This window comes from Chelonia mydas, chromosome 5, assembly GCF_015237465.2.
Source record: "Chelonia mydas isolate rCheMyd1 chromosome 5, rCheMyd1.pri.v2, whole genome shotgun sequence".
Classification (NCBI taxonomy): Eukaryota; Metazoa; Chordata; order Testudines; family Cheloniidae; genus Chelonia; species Chelonia mydas.
The window spans coordinates 104,631,729-104,657,870 of NC_051245.2; the positions used below are offsets into that span (position 1 = coordinate 104,631,729).

The following is a 26,142-nucleotide window of genomic DNA, read 5'->3' on the forward strand; positions in this document are numbered from 1 at the left end:
CTGGAGAGTGAAAGAAGGATCTGCCAGCAGAAAGCGGATCGCTGGCAACAAAGCATGGGCTGGCTGTTAAGCATCATGGAGCGCTAAGAGGACTCGATACAGGCGCTCATAGTAATGCAAGCGAAGCACTTCCGAGCCCACCCCACCCTGCAGCCCATGTCCCAAAACTCTTTCCCTTGTACCCCCATGTCACCTCCAACCCACTCCCCAACATCTGGGTTCTTATCACCACCAGCTGCCTCCAACACCTTTAGCTTCACCACCCAGCCTTGCAAACTACGACCCTTACCCGCTGCATTCAACCCCTATCACCATGCATTTTAGCCAGCCAGAAGTGCAATACTCATTGCACAGCACTCCAGACAGGAAAGCTGAGTAGGATGACAGGACATACACAAATCTGTGATTGTACCATTCCCCACCCCACCCCCTTGCCCTGTTTCCCCAGCAGTTGTGTTTCTTTTCAATAAATGATTTTTTTGGCTTTGAAAACATTCTTTATTATTGCATTATAAAAAGATACCTTAGCCCAGGAAAGCAACAGGCACTGCAAGTCAGTGTATCATACATAGCAAACACAGATTCCTATTAACATTGGAACTACTGCACTTCACTGCTGTTCAGGGCACCAAACATTAGTGGTGGCTTTCAGCCTCAAATTGCATCCCTAATCCTTGCAGCCCCGCACTGGGCCCTCTAATAGCCCTGCTCTCTGGTTGTTCAAATTCAGCCTCCAGGTGTTGAACCTCCGAGGTCCAGGCCTGAGTGAATTTTTCACCCTTCCCTTCACAAATGTTATGGAGGGCCACGCGGATATAACTGTGGGAATGTTGTCATTGGCCAGGTCCAGCTTCCCATACAGACATCGCCAGTGGCCCTTTAAACTGCCAAAAGCACACAATCATTCTGCACTCTCTCAGCCTGTTGTTGAACCACTCCTTGCTGCTGTCAAGGGTCCCTGTGTAGGGTTTCATGAGTCACGGCATTAAAGGGTAAGCGGGGTCTCCAAGGATCACAGTGGGCATTTTGACTTCCCCTACGGTGATCTTCTCATCTGGGAAGAAAGTCCTGGATTGCAGCTTCCTGAACAGGCCTCTGTTCTGAAAAATGCTTGCATCATGCACCTTTCCAGACCAGCCTGCATTAATGTCAATGAAATGCCCACAGTGATCCACAAGCACCTGGAGAACCATAGAGAAATACCCTTTCTGATTTATGTACTCGGAGGCTAGGTGGGCTGGTGCCAGAACTGGAATATGCATCCCGTTTATTGCCCCTCCCCATTTGTGCAAAGCCAGCCACAATGTCATGCACGTTACCCAGAGTTACGGTTCTTCTGAGCAGGATGTGATTAATGGCCCTGCAAAATTGCATCAACACGATTCTCACTCCAAACTGGTTAGCGACCGATCAGTAGCTGTTGGGAGTTGTCAGCTTCCACACTGAAATAGCCACCTGCTTCTCCACCGGCAGGGCAGCTCTCAATCTCGTGTCCTTGCGCTGCAGGGTGGGGGCGAGCTCAGCACACAGTCCCATGAAAGTGGCTTTTCTCATGTGAAAGTTCTGCAGCCACCGCTCGTCATCCCAGACTTGCATGACGATGTGATCCCACCACTCAGTGCTGGTTTCCTGAGCCCAAAAGCGGCGTTCCATTGAGGTGAGCATGTCCGTGAATGCAATAAGCAATCTCGTTTTGTAAGCGTTATGCGAGTCGACATCGGACTCCTCACTATCAGTTTGTAGCTTAAGGAATAAGTTGACTGCCATTCGTGACGTGCAGGCGAGACCCATCAGCATATTCCTCAGCAATTCAGGCTCCATTCCCACAGACCAAAAGGGAAGACAGAGTGTGCTTTCTCTCCTGCCGTCTCTGAGGGCTGGTTTAACTCACAGCACTCTACATCTGCAAGTGTAGCCATGCCCTCAGTACACAGAATGATTCCTAGAGCAGGCCCACCAGGGTTATGTATGAAGGAGGCTGTTGTCTGTAGGACCCCTGCTTCACTGGTGGCAGAAACTGGAAGGTATGTAGCATATGAAGTAGAGGATTGCAGGGAGAGAAAGGACAGTCTCATGGCTAAGACCGTTGAATGTTACCCTGGGGAATTGGATTCCATCACTGCCTCTATCACAGAGTTCCTGTGTGAGGCGGGGCAAGTCACTTAGTGACTGCTTGTGAACAGTTTCGGTTAATTGGGTGTCTTTCATTTTCTGGGTGCCCAATTTGAGCTCCTGGCCTTGATTTGCAGAAGTGCCACAACTAAAGTTATTAGGAACTATGCCTTGAGCACTGTGTTACATAATGCTAGTACTCTCAAAAATCAGGTCCAGGGGATGGGGGCGATCTCAAACTGGACACCTCACTCTGTGCCTCAGTTCTCCATCTGTAAAATGGAAATAATGCCACCCAAACTCTCACAAAAGTGTTGTGAAAAGTAGTTTAAATGTTTGTGAAGCACTGAGATTTACTATAGTGATAAATGCCCCCAGAAAAGCCTAAGAGGCAATGAATGATTCTGCCTTCATTGCAGGGTTTGAACAGTGTGTAGAAAATTGGCTTTGGACCACACATTGAACAATGAGGATAAAACAAAGTATTGAATAGCAGCTCATGCTGTGCAATGAATCAGGATCTGTGGGAAGGGGGGAAATTGTATGTGATCATGTAATTAAAGATTGTATCATGCATATGTACCAGAGGACTTAATTAAATTTTCACAGACAAACCTAACTTTTAAGTACTTAACTTTGCTTTAATGTTTTTTTTTCCCATTCATGCATGAGTGTGTATATGAGTGAGAGCAAAAATGCCCATTAGCACAAGATATTACAACCAATAGAATAGTCAGGGCAAGAGGGAGCAAATTGAAACATGGGACACTTAGCAATGCAATTAAGAACATACTTCCTTCCCAAGTAGCAAGTCCGACTATTTAGTTACCCAATGGAGATCTAACTCTTAATTCAGTAATACCTCTTGTCAAGATCCCAGCTCATTCCCTGACATTACGAACTGAATGCTGGCCTCAGGTATGCCCTGTAACAGCCACTCAAATAAGTGGATGGAAATTGGATGCATGTGTGTCGGAGGACAGAATGCATTTGGATATGATCCTGATCTACAAGACAAGATTTATAATTACACTCATCTATGTAATTTGTGTACAAAAAATGAAAACAATATCAAGAAAAAAACCCACAAGGATACCGGATAGGACAGAAAAATGGCATTACTGCCCAGTGCTACAGAATTTACATTCAACACATGCTGTTTCCATCTACTTTGGCATTTCCAGTACTAATTATATACAATTATTACTTTAACTAGCATTGACAAGAATTTACAGAGCAATTCTCTTGAGAGCAGGATTAAGCAGAAAAGTTATCAGGCCATACTTTAAATTAGATGAGAGGAAACATTTTTCACTCTATTTAAACATTCCAGTATTTTTTTCTTGTTTGCTCTGCTTACTTCGAGGTTTTGATTGGAGATGAAGGTTTTTTGTTTGTTTGTTTTTAAATAACACTGGTCTCAGAGTACAGTGGGCTCTTTAGAAGCATGATGAGAAGCATGGCTAAGTAACACTGAAATCAGCAGCCATTTGCCATAGTTCTAATTACAGGGTTCTTACTGGAGAGCTCAAATTGTGGAGTCCAACACTCTTGGTTTCCTTTTTAGTGGTGGTAAGCAGAGATCAACAGACCAACCTTTGGATAGATCTCTATTTAAGGAAGAGGACATGAGGTTAAAGCAGTGGACTGGGAGCCAGGATACTCAGCTAAATTTCCTGGCTTTGCCAGACTTCCTGTTTTATCTTGGACAGGTAACAATGTGCGTCTATCTTGAATCCCAATCCTTTAAAATAAGAATACCACCACCTCCTCTCCCCCGAGACAGTGTGTCTTGTCTATTTGAATAGTAAATTCTTCAGAGCAGGGACTCTCTTACTACTACTTTTTACAGCAGGTAAAATAGGGGGGCCTCAACCTCATTTGAGGCATTAGCAACTACTGTAATTAAACTTTAGTAGTAATACCCCAGATTGGTGCTACAGGGATGTTTTAGAATATCTCACTGATTAGAGACATTCTAAAACATCCCTGTTTTCCTCCTGCAGAAACCTATTAAGGTTTCTAAGGAAATATCATTTGGAATGGAGAAGGAGGGAACAAGAGTCGCCATATTTGAAAGTCACCCCTAAATTTAGGGGTAGAGGGGAGTTCAAAATCTTGATCTGAATTTTGCAACTCAGGCCCATCTCTATTTATAGAGTGATGTATTTAATCAAGTTTCAGAGTAGCAGCTGTGTTAGTCTGTATTTGCAAAAAGAAAAGGAGTACTAGTGGCACCTTAGAGACTAACCAATTTATCTGAGCATAAGCTTTCGTGAGCTACAGCTCACTTCATCGGGTGCATTCAGTGGAAAATACAGTGAGGAGATTTATATACACACAGAACATGAAAAAATGTGTGTTATCATACACACTGTAAGGAGAGTGATCAGTTAAGATGAGCTATTACCAGCAGGAGAGCGGGGGGGGATAGGGGGGAGGGGCAAGAGGAAGACAAAACCTTTTGTAGTGATAATCAAGGTGGGCCATTTCCAGCAGTTAACAGGAACGTCCGAGAAGACTGCTTCCTTATAACGGGCACCAGGAACTCAATCATTTTCAACCAGGGTATAGACAACGTGCTCCAATATGGAGTTTATGGAGAGTACGACCACTCCTCTGTTGAAGCCACATGCAAAGCCACTTTTATAAAAGTATCATACAACCACATCATTAATTTTGTCCAGTTTTTGGGCCAAGGGAGGGGGGAAAGTACTATGGTATTCCAACAAGCAGTAGTGTAAATTGATAATTAAATTTAATGATTAATCTGGATCATGAATCAAAGAATTAATCCTGAGTTTCATGTGAAAGAGCAAGTTTCAGATCACACATGAGTATTTCACTAGGAGTGCTCAGAATTGTAAGTTCACAGTAAGCATTTAAATGGCTTCACGACAGCTGCTCAACCAAAGTACGCCTACTCAGTAATTCTACAGCTTTTATATCTTCCCCTCCCCCTGCTTAATTTGTTCTAAGAAATAATGAGTTCCAATTAGTCATCATACGACTTGTTACCATAGTTTAAGTCAAAGATTTAACCAAAAACCAAGAATTGTACAGGAGTGAATTATTGGATATTATGTACCAGTTTGAGCGTAATGAATTTGAACATTCTGGATGTCACTGAAAGGCCTGAAGTTTGAGGCAGAGAGAGAGACAGAGGCCCAAATTGTTGGCAGCAACACAGTCTGAATATCAGGCACTGTACTACTTCGTCCCCTGGGGGAGGCATCCTTCCCCTCAGACACAGAGCTAATAAGAAGCCACCCCATGTTCACTTGTGACAGTCCTAATGATGCATGCAATAGGCTCTGTAGTTCCAACATGCTCCCTAGAAAGGGAGGCTAAAAACATCTGATCCTCTCACTCGGTCCCTCAAGGCCCATTCTTCACCCACTAGTGCATAGAGGGACCTTGCTCTGTTCCTCATATTCCAGCTTTGTTTGTAGTTTTATACCTGCCAACACCCTCTAACAACAAAAAAGCCAGGACATTGCAAATGTGCATAACTTTTCATATATTTGCATCCATTTTCACTTTAATGCTATGCTGTTGCAAATCCCAGCCTGGGAAATTATTGTATGCATTTGTGGGATGCAAAATGTTTAATAGGGGATGTGCAATATATGTCAATTCAGATGAAAACTATAAAAATATTCTATATTATCACCATGAAAAAGATTAGGAAAAATGTTGTAGAATCATTAGAACATGGAGGGAGAATGCCTGCTAGATTTGCTTCCAGCTTTATTAGTCTTGACAGCAATAGCAGGACCCGGAAATGGAGAAAGTCAAGCTCTTCTGTGCTGGTATTCTTAGAGGAGCTGTTAATGACATCATAAGGATGTATGCTGGAAAGTCAGGGATTCAAGGGGGGAAAAGTCCCTCCCCTTTCTTCCCTGTTTTGTGCAAAAGTTTTGCTTTTATCCTCCAAGAAAAAAAAATGCCAGAAAAATTCCAAGGTGGCGTTGACATTTTCTCACAATAAACTTCAGTATGAGTCAATGAGAGATCCTTCAACTGAGGGCCTTGTGTTGCAGGCAGTGCCACTGGGAAGCCCATGTGCTTACAAGTGGGTAAGTGATTTATTAGAGATGACCTGGAAGTGACACAGAAAAGTCAGAATGACTTCTGGGTCCAATGGAAGTGCCACCACATTGCGGCGGATTCCTCTGGATGGGGTGTGAGAGGGACAGAGGGCCTCCTCTCTTCCCCTGAACAGATGCACTATGGAGCATGCCAGCTGGCTGACTTGTGAAGGTGTTGGAGAAATAGATACCCTCTCGCCTCTCAAGACCCTACCTCCTTCCCCAAGGATATTGCAACATCTGAAAAAAGGCATTATAGAGGCTATTATAGGAGGAAGGGAGGCCTTCTCAGTTCCTGCCACAGCTTTGTGTGAACCTCAAAGAATTTTGGTTTCATGATTAAACCTAAAATCACATGGCTTGGACAGGGTTTATGGGGTTAAAACAAACCTTTTTGACAAACTTAAGGTGAACATCCCTTTCAATGCCAGACCTATGTACCCAGGCCAGGAATCTCTCTATTGTTGGAATCTCACTTTAGGAAGCTGCATCAGTTCCTCAATGGGAAGCAGTCAAACTGCTTTGAGTGCTGTAACTGCAAATGGTGATCCATCTCAGCTGGTAGGCACAGTAATGTTTACTCTGCACCCTAATGAGTCCCAGATCAATGACAGTGACATCCTGATTTCAATATTGGTGAGCCTGACTCTCCAGTTGATGCTTTGTTCCAACAGTTCTATGACAGTGGCATTGCTTAAGATTAGCAACAATCAATACTTCATTAGTAAAACCCTCAGCTGGTTAGAAAGTCTAAAGTTGTAAGAGCTGTGGCTAAACATTTTCAAAAATTAGCTTCTAATTTTGGGTTCCTCTGAAGTCAGTGGGAGCTGCAGGTGCCCAACACCTCTGAAGGACAGGTCCACCTCATATTGCCCAGCAACCACCACCACCAGCACCCAAAATTAGAGGCATTTTTTGAAAATATATCAGCATATTTTTAGAAAAGGCAGAAAACCTAAATGCTTTCCATCTCTAAGTCCTTTATGAGGTCATCTATTTAGCTTTCCGGCAACTATTGCCTGTTGAAAGGCAAAGCCTTTAATGAATTTACAGTAGGGTTTTTTAAAATTTTTGAATAGTGAATCCAATGAAGCCACAACAGCTGCTTCTTGTTCTTTCCATTTTCTTGCAGAGAAATTTTTAAAATTAATTACCATAATTAATTTTAAGATTTCCAGCCTGGAAATTTTATCTATTATTAGGGACAAATAAAGCTAAACACAAATATCTCCATATTGTACAAGATGCTGAGACACTGTAATGGGGGTTCAAGCAGCACCCCTGCGCCCCCCTCTTCAACGCGTCAGGGACACTTCAGTCTGGTGCAACACCTGTGCTCTTTATTCTCAAAAGGTTTCCCACCACCAGTTCCCAACTATATACAGGCTTCACAGGTACTTTGCCTTCAACAGGCCTGATCAGCAATAGACTAGAAGGCCCCAGCTCTGGCATCTGCGTCCCTGTCCCTGTCCCTGTCCTGGCTTCCTCCCAGCCTTTATAGCTCCCAGCTAATAAGACCGGCAGGTGCTGCCAGTTACCAGGCAGGGACAGGGCTATTCACCCAGCCCCAATCAAGGGGAATGGAGTGTTAGGAAGGGCTAAGGGCTTCTCAGCCAGCACCCTGCCATAGACACTATCTCCTAACAAGGTGTATACACATGCTATCATCACTTATGCATAAATTACATACATCTTTACTCACAGTCCATACACAAAAAGGTGCATTCATATATTCCTTTTTGTTTGTTTGGTAAAGAAGCAGGAAGCCCCCCCCCCCCCCCCCCCAAAAAAAAAAAAATCACAATATAGTTGAAAAGGAGTTGAGGATTGTTGGGAAAGATTCTTAATGATCTTTAAAACAATTAAGCACAAATATGATATTTTTAAGAGTCATTTATTCAGATGCTTATAAATTGAGACTCACTGCCTTACAGAGAAATGTTTTATCAACTTGGAACTTTAATCAGGCAAAGAGAATGGAGCTCTCTCTAATTTAAAGGAAGATCATCTCCCTCTCTCCTTTTTCAATTACCAGTGGATAAGTAGAAGAGCGGATCTGTTCAAAATGGGACAGAGGTTTGAACAGGAGTTGAGGAAAAAAATAAATCCAAGAGGACTAGTCTGACATGCAAAGAGGCCAAAGTATTAGTTAATACCAGGCACAAAGTGATTGATTTTTAACATGATTTAAAACATAAAAAGACATACAGTACATGACACAGGAGAGAATACAAAAAATTCATCTCACTAATAATGAGCAGTTTCACAAAATGTTAAACACAAGCAGGGCTCTGAGGCATATGCTCAAGAGAGATACATAAATTTGGGTAGAGAACAATTCTATGTTATAAATAGAAAAAAATCCTTCTCCAGACATTTACATGATTTATTGTGTTGTGTAAAGTGGGACAAGGATATTGAGAGCACAGGGTGGACTTAAATCTTTTACTGAGAGGATGCGCACTCACAGAGCTCCTGGTCCATTTTCCATCATTTGCTATTTAATGTAGTCCCAAATGTCTCACAGATTGCAGTAGATCAGAAAGCAACACAAACAAACTAAGGCATCAGTGGAAATGCTGAAACCAAATCAGGAGCTGGAACAGCCTGACTTGCTTTGAAAAGCAAATTCCCACTCTAAGGCCAAGAGTTAACATATCAAGGCCTAGGGCCACAGAGATCTGAACTGCAGGCCTGACCACTGAAATGTAAGAATCATCATCATCATCATCACCATTAATACACTAGCATCTAGAGCCCTGAATAGCGATCAGGGCCCCATTGTGCTAGGTGCTGTGCAGATACAAACACACAATCCCCGTACCAAAGATCTTACAATTTCAATAGACAAGACAAAATGGGGGAGGAGAAGTAGTTATCTAAAGTCAGCAACAGAGCTGGGAACAGAACATTAGTCTTCTGAATCCAAGTTCAGGACCCCTACCCCTGGGACCACTAGTGCACTCTGTTCAAGTATTGTGACATTAAAGATTCTGCCACGCTTACTTACGCTATGTAGCACCACTGAAATAAAAGTCGCTACTCAGTGAGAGTAATGGTGGAATAATCTGGCCCTAAATTATGAAAATTCTAGCAACATTATTCACAATTGACTATTCAGCTATTATTAGTCAAAAGAGAGGAAAAAACCATCAACAAAAAGAGAAAGCAAAGTTCCAGGGCTAATAGATTTTACTTATGATACAATTCTATGAAAAGGCACTGCTACACAAAGTTGAACCATTGAGAACCAACCATGGCTATACACTGGGTCTGCTGGGGGATACCAGATTTAGAAAGATGAAACAATTTAATGGGTTTCCACTGTAAACATGGATCCCTGCTTTTCTGGGAATTAACATAGGTAACAATTAGAAGTGAGTGCATTCTTTGGATGGTGAGGAAGTCTTCAACTCAAAGAAAAGAAATATTTCACAACACAGTAATCTTTAAATGCCTGTAACTAACGTGACAAGGAGTGGTGCTAAAGGCATTGTCTGACAAGAAGACTCCCATTTGAACACACTGAAAGAGCGAGGCCAGTTCTGGTTCAACCAATGAAGCAAAGCAGATAAGCTCTAGTCCTCACTCATAAGAGCCTGATTCTGATACATCAGTATAAAGATTTCCATATCATTTTTCCCTTGGGAGACATTAAAGCAAACAAGAGGTGCTATTAAGCCAGCCATCTGGAAGCAGTCAATCCCCACACATATATTATATCAACGTCTACTTGCTTATCTTCACTACAAGATCTTCCTCTAAGAATCTTATACACGTATCACCAGCTATAATGCTGTGCAATGAAGTTAGTGGCTAAATTCCACAAGTTAACCCTTAGTCACTGCCTTACGTAAGCGATGGTGATTGCTGGAGTTCCCTGATTGTGTGCGCATAGGAACACGTTGCAATACTTCTTTGAGGAATGTAGCACAGGAGAGATGGTGATTTGGTTCAATCTATTCCCTGACCTTTCCCCTTTCTGGAGAGTTGCTCCAGTGCAAACTCTGTGCTCCTTTGAGCAGTAGAGCTGCCATTCTGGCATGGCCCACCTAAAAGCCATCAAAGGGATGAAGCTGTTTACCTCATCATCCATCAATCTAGTCTTAGGAGCATAGCTCAATTCCTGGAAATGGCTGGGCTTGTTGACAATGATGGAATGGAAACTGCAATTTTCTTGCTATAGCAAAATAGCAATATATAAGACACTTCTTCATAACTTCCTCTTGGCTTTAGATAACACACTTTATGGAGAAATTGAAAAGAGCTATTTTATTTTTTTAAATATTGTCATAAGTTTGCATCATGCATTTTGCCAGTCAAGCATCACCATATAAAATTTTTCAAAAATTATTGAAAATGGAATATAAATATATTTAGAATCAAAGCAGAATATGCTTTGGGAACAGAATATCTGCTTAAACTTGCAAAAAGAAAAGGAGTACTTGTGGCACCTTAGAGACTAACAAATTTATTTGAGCATAGTGTAGAACTATTTCCCCATGTTTATTCCCCCCCCTCCACCCCCCACTGTTCCTCAGATGTTCTTGTCAACTGCTGGAAATGGCCCACCTTGATCATCACTACAAAAGGTCCCCCCCCGCTGCTCTCCTGCTGCTAATAGCTCGCCTTAAGTGATCACTCTCTTGTTACAGTGTGTATGGTAACACCCATTGTTTCATGTTCTCTGTGTATATAAATCTCCACACTGTATTTTCCACTGAATGCATCCGATGAAGTGAGCTGTAGCTCACGAAAGCTTATGCTCAAATAAATTGGTTAGTCTCTAAGGTGCCACAAGTACTCCTTTTCTTTTTGCGAATACAGACTAACACGGCTGCTACTCTGAAACCTGCTTAAACTTGGTTATTTGAAGTATCCTTATACAAACTGATGAGGAGATGAGTCATTGCTGGCATATTTTTAACTAAAATGCTACTCTGGTAATATGTTGTATTGTTCCACCTTCACTATAACACCATTCTAGGGAGCCAACATTTTTTAGTGTTGTATGGAATATTTTTATTAGAATTATCATTACAAATGGAGTGTGGTGGATACGGGAAGACTTAAGCTACGTCAGCTACAAATCAGAAGCATTATAATAACAGCAATCTTTGTACAGAGGTAAAATTAAAGCAGCATTGTCATTTTGAAGCTGTTTAGCTCAGAGTATCTCCTGCACACCATCTCAAAGCCTCCTTTTTTGAAGATAATATCATAGTCCCAGGCCTCAGTTCAGCAAAGTACACAAGTGTTTCATTACCCGAGAGTGAAGCAGAATGAAGTTAAGTTGAATTAGAGGAATTTTATTGAATTAGAGGAATTTTGTTCCTGTGCGCTGCTCTGTGCACATGTGTGAGTTGTCCCTAGGCTTACTCCTCCTTGTCCCCAGTTGTCCATCCATAACATTCCCTCCATGGAATATAGGCCCTCTGGCTCAAATTCCACTGATCACAATACAGTAAGCACATACTTTAAGCCTATTCTGAAATCCCATTGAATCCAATGGGCTTTAAGCATCTATTTTGAAGTATGTGCTTATGTACTTTGCTGAATCAGGACCCAATGAACAACATATTTGAAGTCTAATTTAGACACAGACTATAAATTCTATAGAACACTAAAATAAAAGATTGGTGCTTTTTCTGTTTGATGTCACTGTATCTTGCAATTGTTGTGATTCACCAGGGCTTAGCATTTACACTTGCTGGCAGCAATGACCAATTCACTGTGCCGTGGCAGCTCAGTGGAGCAGTTGGGAGATGGTTGCTCGACTCATTTTTCCCCCTCCCACCGCTCTGAAGAGGATTCACCTTCCTTCACAGATTGAAATTGAGCTGCTAATACTATGATTAGGATTTCTGAATGGACTTGTAACAGTTTCTTGAGTGCAGTTAGATCTACTCCCCATCCATTTTTGAACAAGTCTGTGCAGTCTTTGATGCATGAATGCTCTTGTAAATAAATTATAAACTAAATAAATGATAAGACTGCCTATCACATAAAGCCAGTGTCTATTTCTTCTCTTTCCTTTCTGTGACCTACTTTTTTCCTCCATTTCATAAGCACATTGCACTGTAATTCCTCTCACACACAATTTGCACAGTAATTTTTTATCCCACAAACAGACTCAACATTTTAAAAAGTTGTAAAAAGTCCCTTTTCTCTATCAAAATGCATATCTAATATCTAGTTTTGCATGATGCCATTGGACTCGAGAAAGTTCATTGCTACTCTACCACAATAATTTTCAGCACACTAATCACAAATTCGAGTGGCAATGCTGTTTATGACAAGGCACAAGTGTTAAAAGTTTGGCATACATTCATTTACATGCCTTGGTAAACTGGGGCCACAGCTCCCAGTGTGTAATTTTAATGATTGTAACTTTTGTACAGAATTGGAGTATCAATTTAAATTAAATAAGGCCAGTTTCACTGGTATGCTGGAGCTATACAAAGTACTAGATTCTACAGATGAAACTGACAGGTAAAGGTCAGTAGATCTCCCATTATTTATACTAATGTAACTCCAATGAAATTATTCCTGATTTACACCAAAGTAAGAAGGCAATGAGACACAGGCCTTATATTCTTCACACTTACAACAGTATCGATCAGCAATAACTCAACTGGATTTACAGCATTGTAAAATATTACATATGGCAGGTTATAGAAGCACAATCTAGCCCTTTCTATGGGAAATAATTTTATATTTATGCCATGACATGTATCACTGCATCCATGCCTCAGTAACATGCCTTGTAGTAAACCGGGATCAAAGCATTACAATTTACAGATTGGTTTTAAAGTGCATTTATGAAGTCAGATTTACCCCACAGGTGCAAGTTTTCCCCCTTTAGACCTTTGTATCAATACAGGTTATGTATATTTGTATGTTTTCCCAAATCATAGGGGGTAAGATGAGGTGGGGGATTCCTTGCAGATCTGAAATCACTAGAGGGGATACATGCAAAATCCCAAGGCACCCCTTTTAAACTAGGCCTCCCAGGGAATAGGGGTAGGAACTGGTTTCACTTGTTCGCTGGGGGTAGGGGGGGGCGCAAAGCAAGACTTCTGGTAAAAAATACTGAGTTTAATCAGACTCCAGGTATCCCTTTTAATTCAGCAAATGGACAGGACCTTTGGTTCCAGTGGGACCCCAACCTCTTACTTTGGCCTACCCAACACCCCATATGAAAGATGGGCAATTCCTGGTACGTTTAGTGTGCATTTAAATTATTTTTTGTTTGTTTTAGGTTTTCTTCATAGGTTTGTGTCTTTGAATAAATGTTCTTTCTTTGGAAGAGCTGGGTGGTCACTGGTAAAAATCATCATCATTGTGCTTGGAGAGATACTAAAGAGCAGGGGACTGGACCTTTGTCAGACCTCCTTGGGATTGCTACAGTACAGAGCAGGGGGCTTCAGCCTAAAAACCCCAGTCTGGAGAAAGAAGAGATGCTGGTTCCTGCCCATAGGGAGGTAAAGACTAGAGGCTTCCATCCTGATTGGGGGTGGGGGAGCGGCGTCAAAGGGGCAGTTACCCCTAAAATTGTGATATTGGCAGTATATTGTTAAACACTGCATTTATTCCCAGAAGAGATAAGGATGCCTTTCAAACAAACAAAAAAACCCCTACCCAATTGTTCTTCATTCTTGGGTGAGCATTATGGAGCCTATACAGCCCTGTGAGAATATATCTATTCCAGCTCATTCCTCATCAGTAGACTTTTCTTTATATTGTGCTTAATTAACATTTATTACAGTTTCTAATACTGGAGCCAAAAAGAACTTTGCTGGATGTTCAGATTACAGGGCTGGAAATTAGGGTTGGGTTTTGTTTTTTTTTAAATGGTAAATTGAGCAAAATTTGATCTGAAAGACATTGAAAGCCAGTAAGCACAGAACCCCACGATGACTTTTTGGTCACATTAGAGAATAACTGCACTTTACGTGAATCTTAATAGGCGCACAATTGCTGCTCTTACACACACAGTACAGAAGCCTCTCCGACTATTTAGCCCTATGTGTATTTCTCCACCCTGTGATATAGATCACGTATAGAGTTTCCTCTTGGAAATTTGTCATGCTTCAAGGAAGAACAGGATTCCTTTGTAGACATTTTGTGCTGCCAGAAGCAATTTTTTTAACTGCTGCTTTTTGCATGGTGTTTATTTGACCCCATTTCTAACAGCTCCTTCTCCACAGTGCCTGTGAGAAAATGAAAGCAGTCCAATAAGGGAGTTCACACAATTCCCATTGTGTGCCTGTGTGACATGCCTCAGAAACCAAACAGAGGTGACATGGGTTAATATTAATCCTGTGTAACACTGCAGTGAGCCATTCTTGTTAATAGCTCCTTGCAGTAGGAAGTGGCAGCACTGCCGAATATAATGATGAGTTATTGTGACACGATGGAAACCAACTGGTGTCACCACTGTGTCACAGTCACCGTCTTTGAAACTACAGACAAAACAGGTGAGGGTTTTGCTGTAGCATGTGTGATGCAAGACAGTGGATCCTTTTCTCCAAGGCCTTTCCCCCACCCCCTCACCACAGACAACAACTTTATTATAACCTGAGGTTCCCAACAACTGCAGTTGCTATGTTCACATTGCAATGCACTGAAACACGCTGGGAATTTCATTATTCTTGACTGCAAGAGCTAGGCATTATTATTATTATGCTGAATTCTGTCCTGGCCCACCCCCCAGAGACCCTACGTACAGCAGAGGGTGCTCCTGGCAGGGATCAAAAAAGTCGAAGAGGGGCTGCTTTGCAATCCTCTAAAACCAGAGCTATGGGATGCATTCCAGGATGGGGTCTAGAGGTCAGGGGTACACTTCATTCAGTGTGACACATCCAGGCACAGATTTTTCCTGACAGGAGCAGACGTAATGGGCCCAGGGAGAGGGTACTGTACACTCAGGGGGGCTACTGTTATTGAAAACAGTGTGCATTACTGCTAGAAGCATAAACCTGAATTTGATGAGTATTGCTGTTTGGAAAAACAGCATGTGGCTCATTTTTTTGGAGATTCACTCCTATAAAGCTGCTGTAAGGATGGGGTTTTCATAAGTGCTGAAGCACGGGCCTAGCCCTGCTCCCACTAAAGTCAATGGTACAGCTCCTTTTTGCTTCAGTGAGAACAGATTCAGGCCAACACCAAGCAGTTCTGAAAATTCCACCCTCTGACGAAATCATGTTTGCATCTTCCCCCGTAGTTTCCATCTTTCTAAATGATTAGCTATCATAACTTTATGAAAAGGGGATTTAACAGTATTTTTATAAAATTACTGAAGGATAGAAGTAATTCTAAAATGGCTTTTAAGAAATAACTATTTCACAAACTAAAAATCATCATACAAATGGTCAGCCTTATTTTCAGGCACATAATAAAAAAGGAGTCCTACTTCAATAATCATAAATGTAAACATTAAAGATGCACTTGATTTTAAATACCTACCGGTACTTGTCTTCCATTGCCTTACATCCCAGACTAAGCGGCTCATTCACCTTCCAAATTGCAAAGGAGTAGCAGTTATGCTGGCACTAGTGTTTTACATAAACTTTTTTTTAGATGAAAGAGATATTGTCAATATGTTTTCACAGCTCTTTGATCTGCTAGTGAAAGACTCTGGAAAGATAACACATCTGCCTGAAAATTCCTTTTTCAGGTGATTCACAACTTCTTTTAAGCCATTGAAAAATGTGTTTTCCAATGGACAGGAGACATTCCACACCACAGGACCAATGTTCTAGGAGGGAACACAACAACCCTCTGGATAGGTCATTATTGAACCCTATTTAAGGTGAGCAGAAAAGCACTAACTTGTCAAGTTTACATTAAGATCCCTTAAGACCTGTGACTATCTGGCTCTAAGAGCAGCAAGAAGCTTGTTAATGTTGGCTTACCTGTATTAATGAATGACAACCGACTCCAAAAACAAGGTTTAAGGGCCATAAACACAAGAGATCTAGTACCAGATTTGGCTCCCATTCCTCATCATATTGTCTTTTGTTCTCTGTGGTACTTCTTCACTTCAGAATATATTTTTCCATAATCATATAATCTGCTGCCTACATAGGCAACACTTTGACATATATATATATATATAGAATTTGTGTGTGTGTGTGTGTGTGTGTGTGTGTGTGTGTGTGTGTGTATAGGAGAGAGAGCGTGCGCGAGAGAGAATCTGCTATAAAAGCTAGTGGAACAATAAAAGAAGAAGTAAAAGTAAAATGACTTTATTCATATATTGTCTAGGACTTGTCAGCCAGAGGTTGTAAATATTTACAGATGGGAACCTCATGCTTCAGTTTCCCTATTTGCCCCAACATCACACTGTGAGCCATTCTAGAGTTGGAAATCAAACCTATGCCTTCTGCTCTAGCAAAGACATTTCCTCAGTGACTTGGTTTCTCTCCTACACCCCTATATTTTGTCCACTCCTTTTCCCAAAAGTCCTGCATTTTTATACAATGCATATATATATATATTTCTGCTTTGTATTCCTCTCTTCTGCTTCTACAACCAGCTCTTTTCAACTTTAATGGAATAACCTTGAAATTTCATACCCCACCCAAATGAATTACCAGTATTGATCTGCATTGGAAAGTTCCTACATCACCTTACTTCAGGGGCCACTGTGTTCCCACAATAATAACCAACTACATTTTCCCAGGAAATAGTTTTGTACATGGTGACAGATAGATGCTTTAAACACACTTATTTGCAGAATAGCATATTTCAGATCATTCTCCTAGGATATGTTTCCAGAAAACATTTCAAACTGACAGAACTTTCAAGCTCTATTTCAAGTTTAACAGCATTGCAATATATGACTTTGTCTAATGTGTTAGTTCTGGTTTCTATTTTCAAAACTGTTTTTATTAACTAAAAATGGAGGTTTTTATATAACTTTTTAATAGTTTTAAATTTGACAAAGCATTGTAGAGAAGTAGGTGACATATTGTCTTATTGCGGCAAGAGGAAGCTACTGAAAACATTCCCTTTGGTGTTTCTTTGACCTTACAGGCTGTAGAAAAATATAGTTGAACAGAATTATAGCAATTCTTACGTTAATAGAGAGAGGTTTTCCCCAGATTTCAGAAACCTAGCTTTTCTCGTTACGATATTAATGCATGAAAATAAATGGAAGAGGCAAGTCATCCTAAAGAGATTACCAGTTTGTAATGACAGCTTTACTGCATGATCTGGTTTTGAAGGGCAGCTTAGCTGAGGACCAAAAGCAGTGATGATTTTCAATTTATTTGCAGTGCAGCTGGAATATGCAATGAAGGCTTCCTTATGCCTTTATACTAATGTAAGATATATCTGCCCAGAGAAAGATTCGGTCTTGACCTTCCATAATGAAAAGGCACTTGGAGACAGGTTGCACAGACTTAAAGAAACTACACTAACAATGTTCCAAATTACATAGGGCAAAACCATCGTTCCCTTTTCAGGCCTAAAGATACTATCGCTCTTTCAGGGAGCCTGGAATAGCTTTGCACATTGTGACCACCACTAAGCAGGTAATGAGCTCTCATTTTTAAGTTTTGACTTCTTCCCAAAGGTGTATTTGCTGGTTCAAAGCATCATAGCACAGCAGTTTGCAGTGCATGCTCTTAGAGCGACATATTGATTTCAAATCATCTCTAATCTCTCGGCCAACTTGGTCTTACGAATCTTAGAGATGCAAAGATACAAATTAGGGCTGAGGAAATAATTCATAAAGAGTTTGTTAAATTTCATCCCTCTCACTCTCCATGAGCTGTCACTGCACCGTTTGCAATTTTCTTATAATAATTCTTGGTTTGCACTTCTTCATGAGCACCTCACTGCAAGCGGTCAGTATAAATAGGACCCAATCCTGCAAACACACACTTACATACCCACTAGACTTTAAATTTAAAGAATATTTAGTCCATTTAAGTCAACAGGACTACAGATATAATTGAAGTTAAGCATGTATGTAAGCATTTGTGAGATCAGAGCTTTCATCTGAACACCTGTTATGTTTATGTTGCCTAGCTGCGTAAGTATCTTTCAGAAACAAGATTTTGGTAAAAAATAAATAATTGTGTATCTAAAATTCACTGTGAATATTCCCTTAAATCTTCCTATTCAGGAAACATTTCTACATTCATTTTTAATAGTATTCACCCAGCTCTACCTCCAGCCTATAGTTAGTTAAAACTGAGACATGAGAAACTTTTAAAAAGTTTAGTACGTTACATTTGGGCCAAATTCTCTAAATAGGGCATGTGTTTTAGTAATTTTTTCTTTCGTTGGTATTTTATTGACATTTCTGATAGAAAAGCACCTCAAAAGAGTAAATTGAATCATTTTTTCACAAAGACAACAGAATATACATGGTTTCACTTCCATAGCAAACTTTTTCCAAAGTTCTATTGTCGACTTTGTTTAGTTACCATTTTGCAGTGACCAATCACAACTATTACATACCAGTGTAACATCCAACTGTTCATGATATATGGATTTCAATTTTCATTTTGGAAAGGAAGAGATGACTTTGTGAAGTCTTCATGCTGAGCTCTACTAGATGTTCAAGGATGGCCTGTTTACTCAATATTTAATCTACCAAATAGGAAAAAATGTTTAATTTAAATGAAAATTATGAAGGTTACATATTATGACCCTGATCCTGGAAAAACAAATCATGCAGGGGAACCCCTGAACCACATTCAGGCCCACTGAAGTCTACAGGTTTTATGAGAAGGTTTGCACTGTTGCTGCTCATGAAGTATTTGTAATGTGCATAGAGAAAACCAGCTTTCAGCTGCTTTCACAGACACCTGATATATATAGAAGAAAGTTGTAATCACTGGTAAAACTAATACCATAAGTCATTCTCTCCTCTTCCTTCCCCCTTACTCCCAACCCTAGAGGCTGTGTGTGTAACCTAACCTCTGCCAACTCAAAAGATCTTAGGGACAAGCTCTGAACTCAAGTGTCCTGCTTTGTACATTGTGTTCCTAGTAGTCTACCAGGTTGGCTACCTAGTGTCTGTATTAAGGGGTTCCCCAACAGTGTGTACTACACACAGCCTTGTTGTTAGGGGGATATTTATGGGCTTCTAAGTTAAACACTGAATCTAGGCTCCATATGCCAAATATAACCCTGAGCCAGCTGGTTGTAAAGCTGTTTCCCTCTCTCTGAGGGAGTCTGTTTAAAATATTCATGACTTGAAAAGAGGTCTTGAAAATTGGTACTTTTATAAATGGAAAGACAAAATAATTTTATGTTTCAGAGAAAGAAAACTGTAACTTTAAGAATATTTTCCACAGGATTAATTCAAGTGATATTTCATAATAATAAATGCTGCTTCTTGTACAAATAGTCCATTCTTCCCAATATCCATAACTAGCCTTTATGAAGAATCCGATTATTTTACAAGTTAAAAAAAAAAAAATCACATCACAGTTAGTGGTGAATGAACTTCAAAAGGTTTGAAACCTGAGTAAGGTTCAGGTAGCACTCAGAAGTGCAGATACCAGAAAGTTGCCCCAGTCTTAACAAGTCCTGATCCTGCAATGAGATGTGTATGGTCAAATTCCTGTGTCTCCATGGAGCACCACTGAAATCAAGGGATTCACCCCCATGCATTTCACTGAAATATCAAGACATTCATTAGGGGGGGAAAGAGTTAGAGACCTGAAGAAATCAAAGACTTACTCTGAATACTGGTAATCTTGTAACAGCCGTGTTAGTCTGTATTCGCAAAAAGAAAAGGAGTACTTGTGGCACCTTAGAGACTAACCAATTTATTTGAGCATAAGCTTTCGTGAGCTACAGCTCACTTCATCGGATGCATACTGTGGAAAGTGTAGAAGATCTTTTTATATACACACAAAGCATGAAAAAATACCTCCTCCCACCCCACTCTCCTGCTGCTAATAGCTTATCTAAAGTGATCACTCTCCTTACAATGTGTATGATAATCAAGTTGGGCCATTTCCAGCACAAATCCAGGGTTTAACAAGAACGTCTGAGGAGGGGGCGGGGGTAGGAAAAAACAAGGGGAAATAGGTTACCTTGCATAATGACTTAGCCACTCCCAGTCTCTATTCAAGCCTAAGTTAATTGTATCAAATTTGCAAATGAATTCCAATTCAACAGTCTCTCGCTGGAGTCTGGATTTGAAGTATATTTGTTGTAATATCACAACTTTCATGTCTGTAATCGCGTGACCAGAGAGATTGAAGTGTTCTCTGACTGGTTTATGAACGTTATAATTCTTGACATCTGATGTGTGTCCATTTATTCTTTTACATAGAGACTGTCCAGTTTGACCAATGTACATGGCAGAGGGGCATTGCTGGCACATGATGGCATATATCACATTGGTGGATGTGCAGGTGAACGAGCCTCTGATAGTGTGGCTGATGTTATTAGGCCCTGTGATGGTGTCCCCTGAATAGATATGTGGGCACAGTTGGCAACGGGCTTTGTTGCAAGGATAGGTTCCTGGGTTAGTGGTTCTGTTGTATGTGGTTGCTGGTGAGTATTTGCTTTAGGTTGGGGGGCTGTCTGTAGGCAAGGCCTGGCCTGTCTCCCAAGATTTGTGAGAGTGTTGGGTCATCCTTCAGGATAGGTTGTAGATCCTTAATAATGCGTTGGAGGGGTTTTAGTTGGGGGCTGAAGGTGACGGCTAGTGGCGTTCTGTTATTTTCTTTGTTAGGCCTGTCCTGTAGTAGGAGACTTCTGGGAACTCTTCTGGCTCTATCAATCTGTTTCTTCACTTCTGCAGGTGGGTATTGTAGTTGTAAGAATGCTTGATAGAGCTCTTGTAGGTGTTTGTCTCTGTCTGAGGGGTTGGAGCAAATGCGGTTGTATCGCAGAGCTTGGCTGTAGACGATGGATCGTGTGGTGTGGTCAGGGTGAAAGCTGGAGGCATGTAGGTAGGAATAGCGGTCAGTAGGTTTCCGGTATAGGGTGGTGTTTATGTGACCATCGTTTATTAGCACTGTAGTGTCCAGGAAGTGGATCTCTTGTGTGGACTGGACCAGGCTGAGGTTGATGGTGGGATGGAAATTGTTGAAATCATGGTGGGATTCCTCAAGGGCTTCTTTTCCATGGGTCCAGATGATGAAGATGTCATCAATATAGTGCAAGTAGAGTAGGGGCGTTAGAACAACGCTTCCTCAGCTCTCGTCCCCTAAGTCAGCCATAAAAATGTTGGCATACTGTGGGGCCATGCGGGTACCCATAGCAGTGCCGCTGATTTGAAGGTATACATTGTCCCCAAATGTAAAATAGTTATGGGTAAGGACAAAGTCACAAAGTTCAGCCACCAGGTTAGCCATGACATTATCGGGGATAGTGTTCTTGACGGCTTGTAGTCCATCTGTGTGTGGAATGTTGGTGTAGAGGGCTTCTACATCCATAGTGGCCAGGATGGTATTATCAGGAAGATCACCGATGGACTGTAGTTTCCTCAGGAAGTCAGTGGTGTCTCGAAGGTAGCTGGAGTGCTGGTAGCGTAGGGCCTGAGGAGGGAGTCTACATAGCCAGACAATCCTGCTGTCAGGGTGTCAATGCCTGAGATGATGGGGCGCCCAGGATTTCCAGATTTATGGATCTTGGGTAGTAGATAGAATATCCCAGGTCGGGGTTCCAGGGGGGTGTGTGTGCGGATTTGATCTTGTGCTTTTTCAGGGAGTTTCTTGAGCAAATGCTGTAGTTTCTTTTGGTAACTCTCAGTGGGATCAGAGGGTAATGGCTTGTAGAAAGTGGTGTTGGAGAGCTGCCGAGCAGCCTCTTGTTCATATTCCGACCTATTCATGATGACAACAGCACCTCCTTTGTCAGCCTTTTTGATTATGATGTCAGAATTGTTTCTGAGGCTGTGGATGGCATTGTGTTCTGCACGGCTGTGGTTATGGGGCAAGTGATGCTGCTTTTCCACAATTTCAGCCCGTGCACGTCGGCGGAAGCACTCTCTGTAGAAGTCCAGTCTGCTGTTTTGACCTTCAGGAGGAGTCCACCTAGAATCCTTCTTTTTGTAGTGTTGGTAGGGAGGTCTCTGTGGATTAGTATGTTGTTCAGAGGTATGTTGGAAATATTCCTTGAGTCGGAGACATCGAAAATAGGATTCTAGGTCACCACAGAACTCTATCATGTTCGTGGGGGTGGAGGGGCAGAAGGGGAGGCCCCGAGATAGGACAGCTGCTTCTGCTGGGCTGAGAGTATAGTTGGATAGGTTAACAATATTGCTGGATGGGTTGAGGGAAACACTGCTGTGGCAAATTTGATACAATTAACTTAGGCTTGAATAGAGACTGGGAGTGGCTAAGTCATTATGCAAGATAACCTATTTCCCCTTGTTTTTTCCTACCCCGCCCCCTCCTCAGACGTTCTTGTTAAACCCTGGATTTGTGCTGGAAATGGCCCACCTTGATTATCATACACATTGTAGGGAGAGTGATCACTTTAGATAAGCTATTAGCAGCAGGAGAGTGGGGTGGGAGGAGGTATTTTTTCATGCTTTGTGTGTATATAAAAAGATCTTCTACACTTTCCACAGTATGCATCCGATGAAGTGAGCTGTAGCTCACGAAAGCTTATGCTCAAATAAATTGGTTAGTCTCTAAGGTGCCACTAGTACTCCTTTTCTTTTTAAGATTACCAGTACACTCTGATTTGATCTAGGCCAGAAATATTGTAAGAGCCACCTATCTATCTCACATTATTTGGGCACTGTGTTTCTAGTCCTAGCCAAAATTAGGGAGTGTGGAGTTGTCCAGATCTGACCCTCTTGACTTTGCTTATATAATAATTTCTGAGTATCACAAAATTTGAGTTATGTGGAAAATATTTTTATTTCAGGAAAACTAGTGAAAAACAACACTCTTCCATGTTTGAGAATAAATAAAATATTTTTAAAATAAAACTTTTTGGGTGCAAAATAATTGTTTCTCTTCTTTGTGACTTCTTATTTCCTTTAAAGATATGGATAAAAATAAAATATGTTTCATGGAAATAAGGAGCCATGAAGGACAAAAACAATTACAGTTTTGCATCAATAAAACCTTTTTGCTGCAAAATAAATCTCCACATGTCTTACACATAATTGTCAAATTGCAAAGAGTCTTCTTGGCTCATGTTTTGAATACTCTCAAACATAATTTTGCTCATTTGAATCCTAACAAAGCAAAAGAAAGGGGGTGAGGGAAGCATCACACAGGGCTTCACTCAATGAATGAAACTTCTATCTAACCCACAACACAAGCAGTTCACGCCAACTGTCAGTGAATCTCAATAGTCTTGGTACCTTGATTTTAAAATACTTTTAATGTCCATAAGATAAATGTCTGTGATAAATTAGAAAGAATAGGTCAGTCAATAATCTAAGTATTTATCCACAGATGCTAAATTATTATTATAAATCACACTTGACCCTTAAGCTTTAGTCAGATTCAAAGTACTGAAATGAACTCTAATTATTGGTATTCACAGTTCCCAGCTCAGCTGGCTTCCCACAAACTAGTAACGTTAATAACTATTGAATGCAAGGAACTACAATATAGCAACATCAAAAGTCCTGAGCATCTGGTAAGATTTACAAACGGTATGTAGGGATCACAGTACCTACCACTAAATTTAAGTCCCCTTTGATTTGGAAAGTGGCAGCCTTTAAAATGTAATAGCATAGAAATACTACACAAGAGTTCCAGCTAGAAAGCAAAAGGACACCATCTCCAACTGAAACCACCAAGGGAATCTGAGGCAGTCAGAGGGTAATTTGACCTGGATACAGAGACTGCATGTCTCCTGAAAGTTTGCAAAGCACTATTGTTAAGATTTAATGGAAATGATCTCTGGTATCATTTTCTCTCATGTGTTACTATTATCCTCTTCTTCATCATTGTCTTTTATTTACACTGCAGTAGCACCTAGAAGCAAGGGCCCTCATTGTACTAGGCACTATACAAACACACAAGATGACAGTAACAGTCCATAAGAGCTTTAAGTCTAAGTTAAACATGAGTCACTGTGATAAATGATGGTCACCAACTACCTAACCACTGTCCAGCAATTTGAAAAATACATAAACGCTATGGAGCATGTTTTCAATGCTGGGCTTCATTTTGCAGGTACACTCTTGCACCCACAATTAATTATTGTTGCAAATCCTACTATTTATATCTCTGACTACACTCCACTGTTAGAGTTTGCCCTGGTACAAATACAAAACTGGGAGTGTAATTAGTTGCAGGAACAAAATAATAGGCTAGCGCAAAGCCCAGTTAAAAATCAGGCCCTACTTATCTACTAAAAATATGATTATCTGTGCTAAATGATAGACAATGGGCTTGCCAAGGGCCATTGATTCAGACCTTCCTATGTAAATAACAACATCTTGAAAAATGATTTACTGACTCTTCTCTATATAGTCCTCAGTACTAGCTGCTTGGCTAGGAATTATAAGGTTACTTGTTTGTGACCCTATAAGTCTGGTGGCCTGAGATTCTTTAGCCAACAAAACTGGTTTGTTTCAAACAAACAAGATTCTCTTCTAGGGAGATACTTCACATGGGTTTCTTACAAAAATAACAAAGAGAATAAAACCCAAAGACTTTTCTGCCTGCACAACTCTAATAGCCCTTGGAGACTGCAATTCAACTACTGTAAATATCTCATTGGGAGTCAGAGCCCCTAGCATATTACACTCCCAATTCTCTTTTTTTTCCTGCTCAGAGGTCCTTCCAACAGCAACAAGCACTTAGGTTTTACCAAAAACAAAACTGCACAAACCAAAAAAGAGAACCTCCATGCTCAGCCTTTCTAGAGGCTGTCCTTTAATACAACCTGGCTAAACCCATACGGCCCCAAAGCCCTTAAAAATAAATACAACCACTTTTAAATAGCTATAACTTCATCATAGAAAACCAAACATCTAACAGTTTTCTCCAACAAGGGAGACACAATCTCCATGTAGCCACACACAGTTTTGCATCAAAAAGTGGCATGACTATAAAAGAGAGAAAATTCTCTGGCTTGCAAACAAGAGGGCTCTTGGTTATAGGGCAATTCCTTTTAAATCAATTAAAATTGATTTTGCCTCACCAAACAGACTGAAAAGATTCAAAAAAGCCACTAGAAATGATATAAAAAAGGAGTTTACTTTACCATGATCTGGTAGCTGTGCCAAATACTTTCAATTTCCAAAATGCTGCAGAAACCAGGACTAACTCTGTAATAGACAGCTGCAATACTTAGCCTTAGCTCTCTTTCTCTCTCTTCTACTTCATTTTCCCTTTCTTTTATTTGGCTTGAAGAAGTTTTCAAAGAACAGAATGGGGAGAATCACCAAAAGGCTAGAAAAGGGAAAGCAAAAAAGAAAGACCAGAGAGAGTCAGGAAAGAGGCAGGATTTTGCTAAAAGCACAATTAGGACTAGATCCTGCAATTGGATTCACCTGGACATGTCCCTGCAACCTCATGAAGTTCCACTGAAGTCAGCAGTACACCCATATGTAATCAGTTGCGGGATCAGAGCCTTGATATTCATGGAGGAAGAACTGCAAAGGTTCAAGTTAAATATTAACCTTTTGATACTGCATTAGTACAATATGACTTGTTAAATTACAAGTTAGGGTCCTTCTATACATATATATATATATATGATCAGGAGAAGTTACCTAAAAATTGAGACCTTTTACATTTGTGTAAACTCAAGACTGGTCTCATTTGTCCAAAAATGTTTTGTAATATTTGGGGGTCAGGAGAGCTAAATTTGTGACCATTTCTAATCAGAAGCTTGCTCTGAAGTTTGAAATATTCATTTTCACATTTTTTTAAAAATTCAAAAATAACTCTTTTTTACCAGATGTTGCAGGGCAGAACATTTTGAAGATGTGAGAAATAAATATTTTGGAGCAAAATGTTGTAGACTCCTTTTTCACCAA

At 40.7% G+C, this 26,142-nt stretch overlaps 1 protein-coding gene across 1 annotated transcript in view; it reads right to left on the bottom strand.

Moving 5' to 3' along the window:
- The window catches only part of PTPRD (protein tyrosine phosphatase receptor type D), a 2,140,771-nt gene extending 2,115,109 nt beyond the window's left edge, over window positions 1-25,662 (bottom strand). The window contains exon 1 of the mRNA XM_043546218.1: window positions 25,365-25,662. The gene's annotated coding sequence lies outside the window, so the exon portion shown is untranslated. The remainder of the gene's footprint in view (window positions 1-25,364) is intronic.
- Between the last annotated feature and the right edge of the window lie 480 nt (window positions 25,663-26,142).